The 13,968-nt window shown below is 47.7% G+C and overlaps 1 long non-coding RNA gene across 2 annotated transcripts; it reads left to right on the top strand.

The window, feature by feature from the left end:
* Positions 1–4,275: 4,275 nt before the first annotated feature.
* LOC140904500 (uncharacterized) lies at positions 4,276–13,962 on the top strand. Of its 2 annotated transcripts, none has more exons than XR_012156539.2 (3): positions 4,276–4,396; positions 4,974–9,243; positions 9,906–13,962. It is a non-coding gene; the product is annotated as an uncharacterized LOC140904500 (long non-coding RNA). The 2 variants fall into 2 exon arrangements; XR_013635098.1 differs by having other exon boundaries at positions 4,277–4,396; positions 4,974–5,197; positions 9,082–13,962.
* The last annotated feature ends 6 nt before the right edge of the window (positions 13,963–13,968 follow it).

Here is a 13,968-nt window from a genome sequence, read left to right as displayed (position 1 = left end):
AATCGCACAGAACACACACAACATGACACAAAACACCACACACAAATCACACGCAAAAGAAGACATACAAAAAATCGCACGTTGTGCGTTGCACACACGTCGCACGTCGTGCATTGCATGCGTGTTGCACGTGGAGTGTTGTATGGCGCGCATCACATGCACGTTGCATGTCGCATGTGTCACACACAAAAAAATTGACACAAGACCATACAAAAGACACACAAAATACACAAAAATCACACCGACAAACACACAACACTTCACACGACACACAAAACGCATGCAACACAACACACGCAACATGACACACGACACAAAAAAGCACACACAACACACAACACCTCACATGACACACAATGCACACAACACACACAACTCGACACATAAAACACCAAACACAAAAAATCTCACACAAAAAATTGACAAACACCATACACAAAAAAACACACACAACATGACACACAAAAAAACATACATACAAAAAAATCGCGCTTCGCACACACATTGCACGTCGCATGTTGCACACGTGTCGCACGTCACTCACACATCGTGCATCGCACACAAAACATGATACACAAAACACCACAGAAAACGACACACAGAACAAAAAACAAAAGAACAAAACCACAAAATTGACACACACAAAACATCGACACACAAAACACGACACCGACACACAAACACAACACCTCACATGAGACAACGCACACAACACATACAACACCACGCACAAAACACCACACACACAACACTACACAAAAAATCACGCGTCGCTCACACGTCGTTCACACGTCACTCGTCGCACGCATGTCGCACATCGTATGTTGCGCGTCGCTCGCACGTCGCTCACAACACACACAAGACACACACAAACCATCACACACACAAATCGCACGTACGTCGCACGCACGTTGCACTTCGCTCACATGACGTGTGTCCCCACACGTTGCTTGCACATCGCACTCACGTCACTTGCACGTCGCTGTCACATCGTGCGTCATGCCGCTTACAACGCACACAACACAACACACACAAAACATCACACACAAAAATCATGTGTCGCATGTCACGCATCGCATGCATGTTGCACGTCGTGCATTGCACTTTGCATATCACACACACGACACACAAAACACCACACACAAAAATCGACACAAAAAAGAGACAGAAAACACCACACACAAAAAGACACTCACAACACATGACACCGACACAACATCACACACAAAAAAATCGCACGTTGCACATAGCTGACAATGCACACAACACAACACACAAAACATCACACACAAAAAATAGGGTGTCGCAGGCACGTTGCGCATCGCACGTCGCACGTCTCGGCAAAAAAATGACAAAAAAACAAAAAAATTACACACCAAAAAAAGCTTTCAGAGTAGCAGCCATGTTAGTCTGTATTGGCAAAAAGAAAAGGAGGACTTGTGGCACCCTAGAGACTAACCCATTTATTTGAGCATGAGCATCCGATGAAGGGAGCTGTAGCTCACAAAAGCTGATGCTCAAATAAATGGGTTAGTCTCTAAGGTGCCACAAGTACACAAAAAAAGACACACAAAACACCACACAAAAAAAATCGACACACAAAAAAAGACACAAAACACGACTCACACAAGATCACACACACAACACACTTCACACATGCACATCATGCACAAAAATGATCCAAAAATGACAAAAACACACACACAAAAAGACACACAACACCACACAAAAAATCACACACAACACCGACAAACGACACACAAAACGCACAGAACTCACGCAACTTGACACAGAAAACACCACACCCACAAAATCACACACAAAAAATTGCGCTTTGCAGGTCGCTCACATGTGTCGCACATCGCTCGCACGTCGCACATCGTACGTCGCGTTTCGCTCACGCGTCGCTCACACGCATTGCACGTCGCACAGACAAAACATCACACACAAAAATCGCATGTCGCACGTCACGCACAAAAGTCACACATTGCATGTCACATATACAACATGTCGCACAAACAGCACGTTGAACGTCACAATTTGCAAGTCACGCACAAAAAGTCGCACTTTGCACACTCACACGTACAGCACGTCACATGCATAGGACACACACAATACAACACACAACCCAAACACACACAACACGTCAGATGACACACAAAGCGGCACACAACACGACACACAAATCACACACGACCGACACACAAACACACCACACACATCACACACAAATCACACACACAATACGACACACTTTACACACACACACTCAACACAACACTCAAGACAACACACACACGATGACACAACATGACACACGTCATACACACAGAACACCTGACACCGACACACATGACACACAACACTCAAGGAAACACACAACACAACAGCTCACACACAACACCACACACACGTCATACGACACACAAAAGGCACATGACACACCACACGCACACATCACACACAAAATATCACACAGAAGACGACACAACACGTGTCACACACATACAGAACAGGACACAACACGTCACACACACAAAAATGTCTCTCACACACACAACATGACACTGACACACACATGACACACAATGCACTACAAGTCACACACAACACGACACATGCACAAAATGTTGCACGATACACAAAACGGCACACAACACGACACACACACCCCCAAAACGACATACAACACCTCGCACACGACACACATGTCACAGATACACAAACGTCTCACACACACAACATGACACAAAACACTCAAAAGACACAACACACAAGTCACACAAGTCACACACACAACACGTCACATGAGACAATGGCACACGACACACAAATCATCACACACAACACACGACACTGACACACAAACTCACAACACGACACAAAATGGAACACAACACATACAAAACATCACACACAAAACCCACGATACCGACACAAACACACCACACGTCACATGCATACTTAACACTTATGACAATGCACAACACGACACACAACGTCTCACACACACCAACACATCAACACAGGACACTGACACACATGACACTCAAGGAAACACACAATAAACAGAAGATGACACACTCAACACGTCACACAACACACAAAGCGGCACACGACACACAAATCACACACAACACCTGACACCGACACACAAACACAGAACACGAGACACAAAACGGCACACAACACATGACACACACAACACACAATATCACACACAAAACATGACACAGAACATGACACCGACACCCACACAACAAACAAAATGGCACACAACACAACACAAAACATCATACCCACAACACGACACCAAACACACACCTCACGACAAACAAAACGGCACACAACACAACACACCCACAACATGACACACACAAAACATCACACCCACAACACCAACATACACGCACCACACGTCACACATGGCACACAGAGCACTTCGCACGTCGTGCATCGCATGTACTTCGCACGTAGCACATCACGCACAACACGTCACACTTTGTACAGGCACACGCACAAAACGTCGCACACGCGCACGCACACACAGCACGTCAGCACACAGAGAACACCACACACAACCCGTCTCACACAGACACAGAGAACACGACACACAACCCATCTCACACAGAGACAAACAATACGACACACACACACACACTAGACAACACCACACACGGAAAAGATGACACACACACACTCCACACAACACTCAAGACGACACATAACACACACTCAAGACAACACATCACACACACAACACTACACACACCCAGTCTCACAAACACACACACAACACATGAGACACACACACAACAGGACACACAAAAGGGCACACAACACACACACAACACGACTCACAAAACATCACACACACACAGAACACGATACACTACACTCCACACACACAACATATGACACCGAAACACACACACAGAGCAAGACACACAACACGTCGCACACACACTACACACAGAACATGACACACAACACGACACACGTACACACAACACGTCACACACCCACACGACACGTCACATGACACACAAAATGGCACACACACAAAACAACACAACACACAGAGACACACACACAACGACCCACAACACACAGCATGTCACAGACACACAACACGACACACAACACCGCGTCTGACCGGCCAGGCGGGGCGGGAGGGTCTGTATGAACGGGGGGATGGGTGCGGGCCTGGCCCGAGAGTTCGGCAGCTCCCCAGGGCAGGCTGGGAGATGTAGTTTCTGACGCACCTCAGGCCGGAAATGACGTTTCCCAACCGACGGGCGGAGGCAGTTAACGGCGCGCGTGAGGGCGCTCCGCTCGCTGATTGGCGGAGAGGCCCCGGGGGCAGCCGCGCGGACAGAGACTCCCGGAGCCAGGGGTGGGGGAGGGGCAGAGGGTGTGAAGGGGGGGGTCAGGCGGGGGGGGCAGAGGGTGTGAAGGGGAGGGTCAGGCGGGGGGGGCAGAGGATGTGAAGGGGGGGTCAGGCGGGGGGGGCAGAGGGTGTGAAGGGGAGGGTCAGGCGGGGGGGGCAGAGGGTGTGAAGGGGAGGGTCAGGCGGGGGGGGCAGAGGATGTGAAGGGGGGGTCAGGCGGGGGGGCAGAGGATGTGAAGGGGGGGTCAGGCGGGGGGGGCAGAGGGTGTGAAGGGGGGGTCAGGTGGGGGGGGATGGAAAACTGTAGCTGTGAATCCCTCTCAGCGAGGGGGGCGGGAGCAGGTTCGATCCCCGCCGCAATGATCCGTTTCAAAGGAGTCTGGCCTCCTCCTGCCCGAGCCAGGTTTCTGGTCTCTCTGAGAGGCGTGTTAATCCGGAGTCACTGCAAGGCAGAACAGGGAGTGACTCCAAATTAACATGGGGGGCAGATACGATCAGGGTGTGTCCCTGTGGGGAGGGGGTTTCAGTTGTTGCTAAAGGGGGAAAGTTACTCACTTTCTCTCCATCTCTTTCTCTGCCTCAGGATATTGGGGTTGAGCTTCCTGGTTCAGGCGCTGCTGCCTCGATTGTGATCTGGGAGCCCAGGCTGAGCAGCTGCTGCTCCCCCAGCAGGATCGGGGCTGGGGAGCGACTGTGAGTAAAGCTTCCTCTGTGCCCAGCCAAGGTGAGGATTTTCTCCAGCTGTAATTAGCCCCATACGTCAACTCAAGGCTCTGCCCACTCCAACGTCTGAGCCAGAGACTCCAGGTGATTGATCGAGACCTCAGGGAACGTGCAGGGCCTGGGCATGAAAGGACTCTGCACAAACAGCCCCTCCTCACCCCATGTCTCTCCTCCCTTCAGCAATTTCAGGAGCCGATCCAGCCATAGGAGAGCAAACCCCCAGGATTGGCTGCCAGCCAGAGACAGGGGAAGGGAGACATAAGGAGAAAAAGGAGAGAGAGAGAGACTGAAAAGGGCAGTGGGAGAAATAACTGGGGAGAGAGATTCCCAGATTTCTGACCGGCCCACGCACGTTTATTGCTGCATCCCTGGGCAGATTCACTTTGCTACGAACAAGATGAGGTACAGGGGGAGGAAAAGCCAGCTCCTGACTCTCCCTGTACCCCCTGCTGTAGGAGTGTGCTGCCCTGGGGACAATGTCAGGGGGAATCCCCCAGTGTCACTCCTTTTGTTCTGCTCTTCTCTCCCATTCGGTTTTCAGACTTTGTTACTGCGAGGGTTTCAAAATGTCTCGGTGGTTTAGTGCTAGTGGGAGGGGCTGGTTGTAATCAAGTGGCCAGACGTTTCCCCAGCATAGAATTGTAGAACTGTAGGGCTGGAATGAACCACGAGAGGGCATCTAGACCAGCCCCCAGCACTACGATGTTTGTCCAACCTGTCCTTAAAAACCTCTAATGATGGGGATTCCACCACCTCTCTTGTTAGTCTATTCCAGTGCTTTATTAGGTTTTTTCACAATTGAGTCACGTTGTTGACTCAGATTCAATTTGTGATCCACGCTAACCGCCGATCGTTTTCAGTAGTACTGCCTCGTAACTAACGCTTCGTAGTTGTGCATTTGGTTTTCCTTCCCTAAGTCTAGTACTTTGCAGTCGTCTTTATTGAATTTCATCTCATTCCTTCAGCCCACTTCTCCAATTTGTAAATGTTACCTTGAATTCTAATCCTGTCCTCCAATGTGCTTGCAACCCCTCGCAACTGCTATTATCTGCATATTTAGACAGCATGCTCTCCAGTCCATTATCCAAGTAATTAGTGAAAATATTGAATATATCAGATCCAGGACTGGCCCCTGGGCACCCCATTGTATACATCCTCTCAGTTGGACAGTGAACCAGTAATGATTCCTGTCTGAGTACAGCCTTTCAACAACATTTTCACCCATTTTATAGCACTTGCATGTACATCACATTTCCCTAGTTCACGGTGAGAATGTCATGGGGGCCTGTGTCAAAAGCCTGACTAAAATCAAGATATGTCCTATCTACAGTGTCCCCTGGATCTATAAGTCCAGTACCCCTGTGAAAGTAGGAAATTAGATTGACTTGGCATTATTTGTTTTTGCAAATCCATGCTGGCTATTACTTATCACCTTACTGGCCTCTAGGTGCTTACACATTGATGGTTTAATAATTGGTTCATTCCAGGCATTTAAGTGAGACTTGGCTTTATTCCCCAGTCCTCTTTGTTCCCCTTTTAAAAGATCGGTACTCTGTTTGCCCTTCTCCAGTCTTCACTGTTCTCCAGGCGTTCTCAAAGATAATTGCTAATGGTTCCGAGATTGCTTCAGCTAATTACTTGAGCGCCCTAAGATGAATTTTATGGCTGACTTTAACATATCTAACGTGTAACTCTTCCACAGCAATTTGTCCATGATTCAAGTTTTTGTAGGATTCCTTTTTATTGTCTGGTCATGAAAGAGCTCCTATCGGAGCCATATTCGCAGTTTACTATTCTTTCTGTCTTTCCTTCCCATTGGGATAGTTTGCTGTTTCTCAGAGACAGCATGACGGATAGCTCAGTGGTTTGAGCTTTGGCCTGCTAAACCCAGGGTTGTGAGTTCAATCCTTGAGGGGGCCATTTAGTGATATAGGGCAAAAATTGGGGATTGGTCCTGCTTTGAGCAGGGGGCTGGACTAGATGACCTCCTGAGGTCCCTTCCAACCCTGATATTCTATGATTTCACATTAACGGAGCAACGGCCAGCTCTCCTGAGCTTTAGTCTCCTTAGAATCTTATTCCCGTGGGACTTCACTGTGACAGGTTTGGGTCCTTTGGGGTGTCACCTGATGTGCTGGGGTGCCAGTGAGGCAGCCTATTCTACCAGCCTCGGTACCCTTTACCTGGCTGGGTTAGGCTCACAAGCCTGTTCCAGCCAAGCACACGGGCAGGGCCCTGCTCAGCTGCACAGAAAGAGAGAGATCCGCTCTGGAAATACTCAGCCTTAGGGACTTGCCCCAGCACTCTGGTGCCGACTCCCTTTAAGTGGTACAGACTCAAAGGATTTTATGAAATTTGCCCCCTCCCTCAATGTGGAGGGATATATGCACAACTTCTTGCCTCCCGCAGGTAGAAATTATATAAACTGGGTTAAATTATAAACAAGAAATACGTTTATTAACTACAAAAGGTGAATATAAGAGTTAACAGACAGAACAAATCAGATTACTGACTGAATAAAGCAAAATACGCAAGCTAAGCTCAATATACTTAAAAAACAGGTTACACCATGTAATTTCCCGAAATGTTATTTTAGGCAGGTTCCAATGTTTCTGTGTTTCAGAGTTCCAGTTATATTTCTTTTCAGACTGGACCCGTCTCAGTCTGGACTCCCCCCTTCTCTCCGCCCCCCCTCCCTCCCCCCCCGGCCTTCTCTTCAGGTGGCTTTAGCAGTCTTTCTTCTTGGGTAGACAGGCCTTGGAGAGGAGTTGTTTTATTTGCCTACCTCCCCAGCCTTAAATAGGATTTACATAAGGTGGGAATCCTTTGTTTCCCAAACTTGATCCCCCTTCCCTTCCAGTGGAAAGTTACAAGAAGTCCCAGGTAATGTTGAGTATCCGGTGACAAGACCACCTGACTCTGTAGTATCACAGCGTCCAGGAGTTAGTGGCAGTATGGAGCCTTTTCACAGTCCATTGTTCTTGCTGATGGCCCATCCGCCCTGTCTGGCTTTTCCACTGTTGTACCTGAAGTGTGAGCAGTGGGCGTCACCCAAAGTAGCATAGTTGAAATACAAATGCGTAGTCAATATTCCCAACTTCAGATACAGAAATGATACGTGCACACAAATTGGATAATCGTAGTCAGTAAATTATAACCTTTCCAATGATATCTTACAAGACCTATCTTGCACAGAGTACATCTCCGTTATCGCCTATTCATTTCATAAGCATATTTTCATAAAGAATATGGAGGGAAATGTCACACTCACATACCAGTTTTCACAGTTTGTTGAAGTCTGCTTTTTTGAAGTCCGTTGTCCTTATTTTCCTGCTCTAACACTTTCCTTCTCTTAGAATCACAAAATCATCATTTTATGAACACTTTCACCCATATAGATTCATAGATATTAAGGTCAGAAGGGACCATTATGATCATCTAGTCTGACCTCCTGCACAATGCAGGCCACAGAATCTCACCCACCCACTCCTGCAATATACCTCTCACCTATGTCTGAGCTATTGAAGTCCTCAAATCATGCTTTAAAGACTTCAAAGTGCAGAGAATCCTTCAGCAAGTGACCCGTGCTCCATGCTACAGAGGAAGGTGAAAAACCCCCAGGGCCTCTTCCAATCTGCCCTGGAGGAAAATTCCTTCCCGACCCGAAATATGGCCATCAGCTGAACCTTGAGCATGTGGGCAAGATTCACCAGCCAGATACCTTCCATTTCCTAACTAACTCCCGCCTTTTAGTCAGAATCAACCCTAAAATGCCCATCCCCCTGGTTACTACGTCCATCTTCTGAAGCAAACAGGTGTCCCCAACACATTCCAAGAACTTATTGGACACTTTGTGTTTGTTTGAATACCTTTTCTACGGATGTCTGGGTAGTTAAAGTCCCATGTCTTTCCCCCATCCCTCCCCATTACTAATTGTGTTTTGAATATTTCTCTTATTTGCATGACAGAGTCGAGAACATCAGTCTGCAGGGAAAGAGCCACGGGGAATTGTGATATGACGTTACTGTCCTGTTCTGACACGTCCCCTTCTTGCCCTGACAGGCTGCAACGTTACGTCCCATCCTTCCAGGGACCAGGGAAGGGAAATGGCTGCCGTGGGGCCAGTTCAGGTAGGGATTATCGGGGAGTTGCTGGTGGGCTCCTGTTGGCAGGAGAAGGGCAGTAAAGACATAGGAGGTGGGTGCTTCTGTGGGTGGTCGGCAGGTGGGAGGGGGCAGGAAATACACAGGCTGGAGAAAGGGAGGGGGACTTGCTGGGATTTGTTTACAGTGGGGCCTAGATTCTAGCAACAGACCCATGGGGTTTGTGGGTGGAAATTCCCTAATTTGTCAAGCAGGAAATACCCCCCTGGACTGGGCTGGGGAAATGTACCAGACTCCAATACTGGAGTCTGAACTTAATAGCCAGAGGGTAACCTCCAGTGAGGCCCAGGGAAGACACCCCATCCCTTTCCATCCAACTGCTGGCACGGGGACGGGAGTTGGGATTCCTACCAGGGGACTGGCTGTCCCTGGACTCTCCTGGGGGCTCTATCTCTTGTATCCACTTCTGACTGGTAGGTGAGTGTTGACTGTGAAGACCCTGGCCATCTCTGTCTGGCTCTCTCTCTTTCTCCCCTCACCCTGATGCCTCCTGGCTGCTCTGATGGAGAGGGGGTCGGAGCCTGCCTGCCTGCCTCCCAGAGCTTCCATGTGATTGGCCCTCCTCCCCTGTGAACGGTGGGGTTGTCACTGGGCAGCAGGCGCAGAGTGGGGGGCTCTTGCTCTTTCAGGGGCCGGTGACTTTCGAGGAGGTGGCTGTGTATTTCACTGAGGAAGAGTGGGCTCTGCTGGACCCCGCTCAGAGAGCCCTCTACGGAGATGTCATGCAGGAGAACTATAAGAATGTGACCTCGCTGGGTAAGGATTCCTGTCCCCTCGGTTCTTAGAAGGAGAAATGAAGAGTTAAGGTTCACATTGCACCCTCAGTTTTTCCCTGGTTCAGCAACCCCCTGGCAGGCCAATGACACACAGACTTAGCACTCGACCCTCCCCGCTACAGAACGCTTTGGGAGCAGAGCACAGGCGCAGGACAGCACGAACGCTAACACCGTCTCTTTCCACATGCTGGAAGGGCACGAGGCAGCACTAGGCATCCTTAACTCTGCTTAATGTACTTTATGGGCCTTTAATTTCCTTGGTTTTCTGTTGAATGGACTTTTTAGCCACTGTATCTATGTTGACACTACAGTTTTTGAGGCAATTTATGTCAGGTGGGGATGCGATTTTTGGGAGCAGAGCACAGGCGCAGGACAGCACAAACGCTAACACCGTCTCTTTGCTAGGGCAAAACTTGGGATTCGGTCTGATGTAGGGAACGGAAGCTGCCTACCTCTGGCCTGCACTCAGACACTGAGCCTACTGCGCACAGTCCATCTCAGACTTCCATAATGTCACCAACCCTTTACCCTTCCAATGAGGATTCCTTCTGAGTCGTTGCCTTCACTTACCCCTTACTGAGCCCTGGAGACCCCTAGCATGTACGGCACCAGCCTGCTGACAATCCTTGTGGCAAGAACATGCCCTTGTGCGCCTTTATTGACGCTGCCTACGCCGCTCAGCATTGAAATGAGGAATACCCGTTCCTTACAGTTTCATGTGCACCTCTCTCCATGGCACAGCTCTGCCCAGCTGCTCCAACTAGTCCCTCCACCGTTCAGTTAAAGCTGCAGCTGGCACGGTGCACACTGCTGGGGTGAATGGGGAGAAATGCTGGTATTCAAATCTGAGGAATGTAAAACACACAGCGGCATGTTCTTAGTCCTTCCTTCTGTTGATCAATAAATTTTAAGGCTGGGGGAGACTATTAGGTCATCTAGTCTGACCTCCTGTGTAATACAGGCCATGGAGTTTCATCTAGTTACCATTGTAGTGCGCTGAATTCCTTGTGTTTGACGAAAACATCTTCCAGAAAGGCATCCTGTCCTGACTTGAAGACTTCAAGAGATGGAAAATTTTCCCCTTCCTTGGGTAGTTTGGTAACCTTGGCACCACCCTTCCTGACCTATTCCCAATGATATTTTCCAGCTCCAGGGCTAGGGGGTAGGGGCGAAGTTAAGGTTACATTGCAGGAGTGGTGTGTAGTTTAATTCTTCATTTCCTGATTTTCAGAGGTTTTATTTTTCACCACCATCCACATGCTGGAAGGGCACGAGGCAGCACTAGGCATCCTTAACTCTGCTTAATGTACTTTATGGGCCTTTAATTTTCTTGGTTTTCTGTTTAATGGACTTTTTAGCCACTGTAACTATGTTGACACTACAGTTTTTGCTGCAATTTATGTCAGGTGGGGATGCAATTTTTGACATCACTAACTGACAGAGCAATGGGCTCAGAGGTAGTTCCAGCACCTTCGGTGACCAGAGGGTCTCTGTGACCCAACCCATCACAGGGGGGTCTGGTGAGGGGTAGGAAGGGAAGGATTCAGGGAGTCAGAGATTGTAGCTCTTCACCGAGGCTGTTTTTGCTGAAGTCTCTAATGACCGGTCCCTAGGCGAAGCTCAGAACCAGCACTCCATCCTCCTCCTCCTCCTTGACCTGTCAGCTGTCTGACACCACTGACCATGGTCGTCTTCTTGAAATCTGATCTTCCCTTATCCTCTCCTGCTTAGGGTGAAGGTAGGGAGAGGTAGAAACTGGCTTGTTCTGCAGCATGGGATGTTTAGGTTGGATATTAGGAAAAACTTTCCAGCTGTGCATATAGATAAGTACAGGAATACGTTACCAAGAGAGGTTGTGGAATCTTGGTCACTGGAGGTTTTTAAGAAGAGGTTAGACCGATGGTCTGTGTATACTTGGTCCTGTCTCCGGGCTGGAGGATGAACTAGCTAACATCTTGAGGTCCTTTTACCCCATGTGTTTCTGTGATTTTATGTTTCATTATCCTAGCCCTTCACTTTGACCTTGTCTCCCTCTGGAGAATGGCAGCTTTATTTAGTAGGTTTTTTTAATGAAAAATATGCATGGGTCAGCTTCCCTCTCAATCTGCTTTGTTAGCCACTGGGTGTGAAGGAGTGAATTCCTCTTCTGGGATGGGGATGTGATTCCTGTTGAAGTATCATAGGCCTGTCTCCATTTACATGGAAACACTATCAAGGACTATCCACATATGTATGAAGCACACTGGACAATGGAAGTCTCCTGGAGGTTAATGTGTAATGACTGGGTCCAAGGGAAGCAGAACACGGGAACACAACTGCACTGCACTTTGGGACACAGGTATTAGGGTACAAACAGACTGGGCTTAAGTTTGCTGCTATCCAGGGCAAAAAAACAAGGCAACACAGAGAGAGAGAGAGAGGTTGCAGATTGTTCTGGAGCTCAGTCTCTTAAGCCTGAGCTGCAGTGTCTACACCAGTGGTCTGTGTACCCCTGGGGTACGCAGAGGTCTTCCAGAGTTGCTATGGAAAAATCACTAGCTAAGTCAGTACAAAGTAAAATTTCATACAATGACTTGCTTATGCTGATCTATATACTATGCTGTCATAAGAATAAAGGGAAGGGTAACCACCTTTCTGTATACAGTGCTATAAAATCCCTCCTGACCAGAGGCAAAACCCTTTCACCTGTAAAGGGTTGTTAAGCTAAAATAACCTCGTGGGCACCTGACCAAAATGACCATTGAGGAGACAAGATACTTTCAAAGCTGGAGGGGGGGAAACAAAGGGTCTCTCTGTCTGTGTGATGCTTTTGCCGGGAACGGATCAGAAATGCAGTCTCAGAACTTCTGTTAGTAAGTAATCTAGCTAGAAATGCGTTAGATTTCCTTTTGTTTAATGGCTGGTAAAATAAGCTGTGCTGAATGGAATGTATGTTCCTGTTTTTGTGTCTTTTTGTAACTTAAGGTTTTGCCTAGAGGGATTCTCTATGTTTTGAATCTCATTATAGAATCATAGAATATCAGGGTTGGAAGGGACCCCAGAAGGTCATCTAGTCCAACCCCCTGCTCAAAGCAGGACCAATTCCCAGTTAAATCATCAATTCCCAGTTAAATCATCGATTTAATTACCCTGTAAGGTATTTACTATCCTGATTTTACAGAGGTGATTCTTTTACCTTTTCTTTAATAAAAATTCTTCTTTTAAGAACCTGATTGCTTTTTCATTATTCTTAAGATCAAAGGGTTTGGGTCTGTGTTCCCCTGTACAAATTGGTGAGGATTTTTATCAAGCCTTCCCCAGGGAAGGGGGTATAGGGCTTGGGGGGATATTTTGGGGGAAGACGTCTCTAAGTGGGCTCTTTCCTTGTTCTTTGTTTAACATGCTTGATGGTGGCAGCATAGCGTTCAAGGACAAGGCAAAGTTTATACCTTGGGGAAGTTTTTTACCTAAGCTGGTAAGAATAAGCTTAGGGGGTCTTTTATGCAGGTCCCCACATCTGTACCCTAGAGTACAGAGTGGGGAAGGAACCTTGACATATACACTGAAATGTAAGTACTATATTTATATTTCGATTATTTATTTTATAATTATATGGTAAAAATGAGCAAGTCAGCAATTCATGGTGTGCAATGGCACTTTTGTATTTTTATATCTGATTTTATAAGCAAGTAGTTTTTAAATGAGGTGTAACTTGGTGTAATTTGCAAGACAAATCAGACTCCTGGAAGGGGCACAGTAGTGTGGAAAGCCACTGGTCTACACAGCTGTTTTTAATGGGCTAGCACCTACAGTGGAGCACCCACAGGGAGGCACATCTCAAAGAACCATCGTTGATGCACAAGTTGAGTAACTTCTTCTTTTGCTGTTATCTGATCTCACTGGTCGTCTTTCCCCTGAGCAGGGTTTCCAGTTTCCA

The sequence above is a fragment of the Lepidochelys kempii genome, chromosome 28 (genome assembly GCF_965140285.1).
Source record: "Lepidochelys kempii isolate rLepKem1 chromosome 28, rLepKem1.hap1, whole genome shotgun sequence".
NCBI classification, from domain to species: domain Eukaryota; kingdom Metazoa; phylum Chordata; order Testudines; family Cheloniidae; genus Lepidochelys; species Lepidochelys kempii.
Note: the sequence above shows the minus strand (reverse complement) of the source record. Positions and strands in the feature narration are given on the sequence as shown.